The following is a 6,000-nucleotide window of genomic DNA, read 5'->3' on the forward strand; positions in this document are numbered from 1 at the left end:
TCCCACAATCTCCTCTAAATCATAAAGAATTTGTGATATTCAGGATATACACAACTTCAATGTGTTCTCACAAACCTCTTCAAGGCCAATCCTGAAAGTGAGCTGACAGGTAGAGTACAATATAGTTTACTAAGCATTTTTATTTAACATTATTTCTTCATTCAGCAAATATGTACTTATTACCTACTCTGTAGCAGGCTTATGATTGGCACAGGGATACAATGATTAAGCCACATCTTACAGAGGAGAAAACAGAACTTCAATGAAGTTTTGTAACTTGCGCAAGATCACACTATTAGAAAGGGAGTAAACCAGGCTTGTCCACCTCTTTCTACCACACCAAGGTGCCCTCTGTATTGCTCAACACAGCAACAGAAAGTACACACATATTAGCTTGTTAGTGGCCTGCACCTGGAAAGTTTCCCAAATATTCCTGGGAATGCCACTAAGTAACTTAGGTAGCCAAAGCAAAGTTTTCTTTGATTTGCGTTTAAGTCTCACTTCTGCCATTACCTCCCAGAATATCTGAGCAATTCAGACAGTGTTTGAGAGCACAGGTTCTGAAGTCAGACTGCATATTAATCCCCAACTCTTTGGCTTCCTCTCTGTGTAGCTCACAATCTCTCCAAACCTCAGATCCCATTTGGAAAATGGGCCTGATAATAATAGTGGCACTCTCATAGGGCTATTGTTTGGATTAAATGAAACAATCAAGTAGAAAATTTAGCAGTGACCTTAACACCCAATCTAATCCTTAACCCCTCATACACCCTCCCCAATCCCATTACTTTTTTCAATAGCTCTTCTATCTAAAATTGTCTTATTTGCTTGCTTTATTTCCTGTCTCTCCCACTTGAATATAAACTCCGTGACAGTAGGGATCATGTTTCCTTACTTATTTTTGTATCTCCTGAATCTAGCACATATCCATAATAGCTGAGTGAATGAAGAGTTCGATAAACGCCTAGGAAGACCGTTAGGTTTCAATCCTTCTGTATGCAAAAACAGAATATTACCGCTTAGAGATGTTAGGAAGTTCAAAAGACATAAAGGTAACTGGAGAGCTCTTAGTAATACCAGAAAGGTGCTTGGGGAACTCTAAAAGGTGTATCAAGGTGTCGCGTTACAACCAGTAGTGGGAGTGGCTCAAGCCCTAAGAAAACTCAACTACTATCCTTCAAACCAGAGGCTGCACCTTAGAGAGTGTTGAAAACTGAGGAGCATGCAAAACGCTCAGGAAGGTTGCAAAAGCACCCGCCCCATCTTCCTCTCTTAACCTTCCCACGGAGCAAACCCCTCTGGAAAGGTTGCTCTCCACACCTGGAGGGCACCATTGGGAGCAGGCAGACAGGTGCGGGCGGGGAGCCAACTCCCCCCCGCCCCCCCGCAAAGGGCAGCAGCGGCGCAGCAATGGCTGTCGTGAACGGACACGAAAGGGAGGCAACCCGAACCTTTAGTGGGGGCCTGAGTGGTGGGTCCCAGTCCTTCCCCTCGACTAGCCAACCTCCCGCACCTCCGCCAGTAATAGGCAGGGGAAAGGGGGTACACCGTCTTTCCTCCAGCCTGGTGGCTCCAGAGAAGTGGGCCCATCAAGGACTGGTTCCCAACGCTGCCAGCACACTCACCTCTACAGCCAGCTCCACCTTCGCTCACATTCCGACCCCGCCGCCTTCCCCCCGCCCCGCCAGGCCCTTTGTTTTGATTCCCGACTCCGCAGCTCCCGCCGCCGCCGCCAAGCGCGCCCTTCACTTCCGCTTCCGCACCGCACCGCCCGGGTCGTAAAACGACGCCCTTTTCTTCCCCTCGCCCCGCCCCTTCCTCCACCCCTCCCCCACCGTCGTGTCCTCTCCGCGCAGGGCGTGCTGGGAACCTGGGGGGGGCGGGGCCTCGCGGCCCTGCAGCCTCGTCAGGCTCAGTCCCCTCCCGATAAACCCTTAAATAGGGACCTTCCCGGGGGGCGGCCCCGGCTTTTTTTGATGAAAACCCCCAATTTAAGGAGGCCTTCCCCCTGGTCTGTCGTTGCAGAGTGGAAAGAAACCGAAGAGCGGGGAATTAGGGAGCTTGTGAAGTGGAACCCGGGGAAAAAAATCAGCCAACCACAGGATTTGGTACAAGTCAGTTCTTTCGGTCTTTTGAGGAAAGGCGATTTAAATCGGATTTCGATGAAAAGCCTGAACGTTTTGGCTCACTTCTCTTTTCTCTCTCTCTCTCTCTCTCTCTCTCTCTCCCCCCCCCATCTTGTCACGTGATGATTCTGCTTTGGGAAAAAATTTAAATAACGCATATTTTCCACAGCATGCTTAATCTAGTGCAACCTAGTGGCGAGTGATAAAAAAAAAACACCCCACAAGAACTGCCAACCGAGCTAACCGCCGGTCCTTCTGGCTGGCCGCTGGCCGGTGTCTCTCTGGCAAGAAAACGTGTGTCCGGGACTAGCCCGGGTGTTGTCACCGACAGCGAAGAGGTCCTCGTGACTTAGGAAAGCGTGGTTTTTAAAAGCCCTGGTCCGCAGCTCATTATAAACGAACACAACTTTCCCAGTAAACAGGCTGGGCGAACAAAAAGTAGACCTCGTGGTTGCAAAAGCCTTGCGGGGCCCCTCGCGGCTTGTATGTTACGTGGATGGATAAGTCGTGTCTGGGTTTGTTTTCTCCCCCTTCGCCTCACCATCTACTTTTACCTGGGATTTAAAAAGAAAAGTGTTGTTGTTTTTTTTAATTCAATAAGCACAATTGTCCTTTGCAAAACTGCCAGCTGCTCACTATTTCCTGTTGCAAATTAGAAAAACAAAGCGCATAGCTATAGCTAAATCTAGACAGAGTTTAGGATGTGCTAGACTAGACAGCCTGAATACTATGGAAAGGTTGGAAAAGTTTATTTCTAAAGTTTGCCAAGAAACATTGACTTTGCAGAAGAATCAATAACTAGAAATTGGCTAGAGAGACCTTACACACACACACACACACACACACACACACACACCCCCCCCCCAGAGTCTGAAGTGTGAGGCAGTTTCACTAGGCAATTCCGATAGGTGGGGTGCATTTCAGGGGCAGCAATGCGTCCCTGTAGACATCCTGGTAGACGTGATTGTGGAGGGCAAGATCAAACACGGAGCTGAAGAATCCTGTGCTTGAATTTCATTTTCCAGGAGGAAGATGACGAGTACACACGCCTCATCAGCCTGCTTAGGTTAGATCTGCATTGTGTCTGTGTGGGGAATATTTTCCAAATGGGAATTAGATGGGAAAGCAACTCCGTTTCTAGCGTTTTGTGTGGTTTGTTTGGTTTTTTTTTTCAGAGTGCCACATATGCTTCTCTTTAGGGGTGTTTTCCTTTTCATTCTGGCTGAGTATCTCTGAACACGGACCATTTTAACTAAAAGTATAAAAAGGCGAACAAAGTAATGGTGGATTTTTAAAAAATTCTTTTTAAGAAAAGTTTTTAGCCACAAAACATAATAAAGAGCAGACATGTTTTGTTTGACTTTGACATTCTTTCAAGGCCAGAATTGTGCCTGGTCTCAACAGGTCAAGTGCAGGAAATAAAAATGAACAAATTGTACGAAGTGGAAAGCTAATGAAAAGTCTGAATTACAAACAATTCTTAAAGAAATGCAATTTTGTTGTTTTTCTGTAGAATACTAACCTATGCAGAGTACGCCAGCCCTTGGAAGCAGATCATTATGAATCAAAATACAATTTGATATTTGTGAAAGAGTGCTTTAACATGTTCCTTAAGACATATTTTCTTAAATTTAGCCTCTGTTAGCCTTATTTCTATTCCTTTGCTGGATGAACTCTTTTTTCAGAGAGTAAGAGTAACTTTCAGTTTTTTCCTTGTCCAAATTGTATGAAACAAGGATGAAGATTGATTTTTGTGCTATTTAAGCTCCTAGATTCAGTTCAGCTCCTAGATCAGTGGTTCTCAACCTTCCTAATGCCGCGACCCTTTAATACAGTTCCTCATGTTGTGGTGACCCCCAATTTCATTGTTACAAATTGAACATAATTAAAGCATAGTGGTTAATCACAAAAACAATATGTAATTATATATGTGTTTTTCCGATGGTCTTAGGCGACCCCTGTGAAAGGGTCGTTCGACCCCCAAAGGGGTCTCGACCCACAGGTTGAGAACCGCTGTCCTAGATTAACCTGGCTGCCACAAAAGTAGTTTCTCCTCCAGCAACTTTTCTTCTATGTTGGGTTAAGTTTAGGGTTTTGAAATAATCCTATATAATAAAAGTGTAGTATGCAAAGTGTCCCCTCAACCGAGAGTTGTCCGGGGGAGTTCGACCAGGGAGTGGGGCCGGCTGGGGGAAGGGAGGGAGTCCCCCGCAGGCAGCCGGCAGCCGCTAGGGACCCTACCAGTGCATGAATTTTGTGCACTGGACCTCTAGTAAATTATAATGGAAGGACTTCAGAGAAACTGAGTTCTCCACTCATTCATACCTGAATACTACAAGGAAGAAATATTTAATAAAGAGAGGATATGCTTTAAAGCACACCAAAATTTTCCTTTCATTTTTAAGGTTTTACCAAATGATATTTACCTAAACTCCTGTTCCTGAAGAGGAGTTTAATAATGATAATCATTTCAATGTCCCTCCCTTTTTTTGATGGGAAATGAAGGAAATTGAAAGCCAACTAGTTGACATTACTTGATCAGTGCCATTTAGTCAGGACTGAAATGATACTTTATCAATTTGTACTTCAGTTCATCTGTAAACTGGGGTGACTGTTCCCTGCCCAGAAACCTCACACAATGGTGAGGGGCAATAAAATTTTGGAGTGAAAGGAAGCATAAGAGCAAAAGTGTCAAAAGGATGCAAACATTTATTAGCATTTGGGACCAGAAGTAAAGTTCTACCCCTGCTTCCCCTCCGCGCCCCCCAAGAAATTTTGGTACTTTCCTTTACCCTGGTGATGTAGGTGGTGGTTCCCTTTTGTGTCTCTGAGCTTCTTCAGGGACTAGTGAGGAATCAAAACAAAGTAGAATTAGAGAGAGGCAAGGAGGCAGAAGGGGTTCGAAGAATGTGCTTGGAACCCTCAAAGCAGTTCAGATCTCTTTGCCTCTAGCATAGTGCTGAAGAACACGAGTGTAGACCCAGCTTTAGAGCCTGACTTCTTACTAATTGTGAGACCTCGGGCAACACATTTAACTTCCTGCACCTTAGTTTTCTCATATTTAAGTGAAGACAAGAAAAGTGCTTTCCTGTGGTTCTCATCATCCTGGCCTCAGCTCCATTGTCCTCGAATTCCTCCCCAACGCCTTTCTATCACGTGACCTTGCTCTATGCTTAGCACTTCCTAGAATCTGAAATTATTTAACTTTTCCTGTTTGCTGTTTCATGTGTTTCTTTCTTAGTAGTATAAACTCTTTGAGGCTAGGCGTCTTGTCTGCGCTATAAGCGTGAGTGCTCAATAAACAATTGCTGGTGAACAATTAGGATTGCTGTGAGAATGAAATGAGAAAACCTAAGTCAAGTTAGCATTGTACCGGACACAACCACTTTTCTAACAAATCATGATCACTTAACAAATACATAGATTGTACTTAACTACGTGTTAGGCACTGGTTTTACAAATGGCAAGTTAACTCATTCCACCTCCGCTTAATCCTCTGAGGTAGAATCCTAACGTGAACATTTTATAAATGAGGAAACTAAGTCACAGAGAGTAACTTGCCCAAGATCACTCAACTAGTAAGGATTCAAAACCGGGCTTGAAATCAAACTCTTACGCACTACGTTGTGCTTCCTTGGAAGAAGGTAGTAATGTGGACATTTTTATTTGGGGCATAAAGGAATGGGGAAAACGCAGGGCATTGCTTAGCCTAAGCGGGTCTGAATCTTTGTCTTTCCTCTGATTCTGGGAAAATGCAATCGGTGTCAAGGGGAGGGAGACGCATGTTCTTGACGTGCGTTGGCCCACAAGTCGGAGCCCGTTCCGGGGTGTCCGGGGAGCGGCCCGCATCCTCCAAAGCGGGCCAGGTCCCCGC

At 45.1% G+C, this 6,000-nt stretch overlaps 1 protein-coding gene across 3 annotated transcripts in view; it reads right to left on the bottom strand.

Annotated features, from left to right (window-relative positions):
* KIAA0430 (KIAA0430 ortholog) overlaps positions 1 to 1,773 on the bottom strand; it is a 42,793-nt gene extending 41,020 nt beyond the window's left edge. For 2 of the 3 annotated variants that reach the window (XM_005871992.2, XM_014544405.1), the window contains exon 1: positions 1,626 to 1,773. The gene's annotated coding sequence lies outside the window, so the exon portion shown is untranslated. The remainder of the gene's footprint in view (positions 1 to 1,625) is intronic. The other variant, XM_014544404.1, reaches the window with a different exon arrangement.
* Between the last annotated feature and the right edge of the window lie 4,227 nt (positions 1,774 to 6,000).

This window comes from Myotis brandtii, unplaced genomic scaffold (genome assembly GCF_000412655.1).
Source record: "Myotis brandtii unplaced genomic scaffold, ASM41265v1 scaffold363, whole genome shotgun sequence".
Lineage (NCBI taxonomy): Eukaryota > Metazoa > Chordata > Mammalia > Chiroptera > Vespertilionidae > Myotis > Myotis brandtii.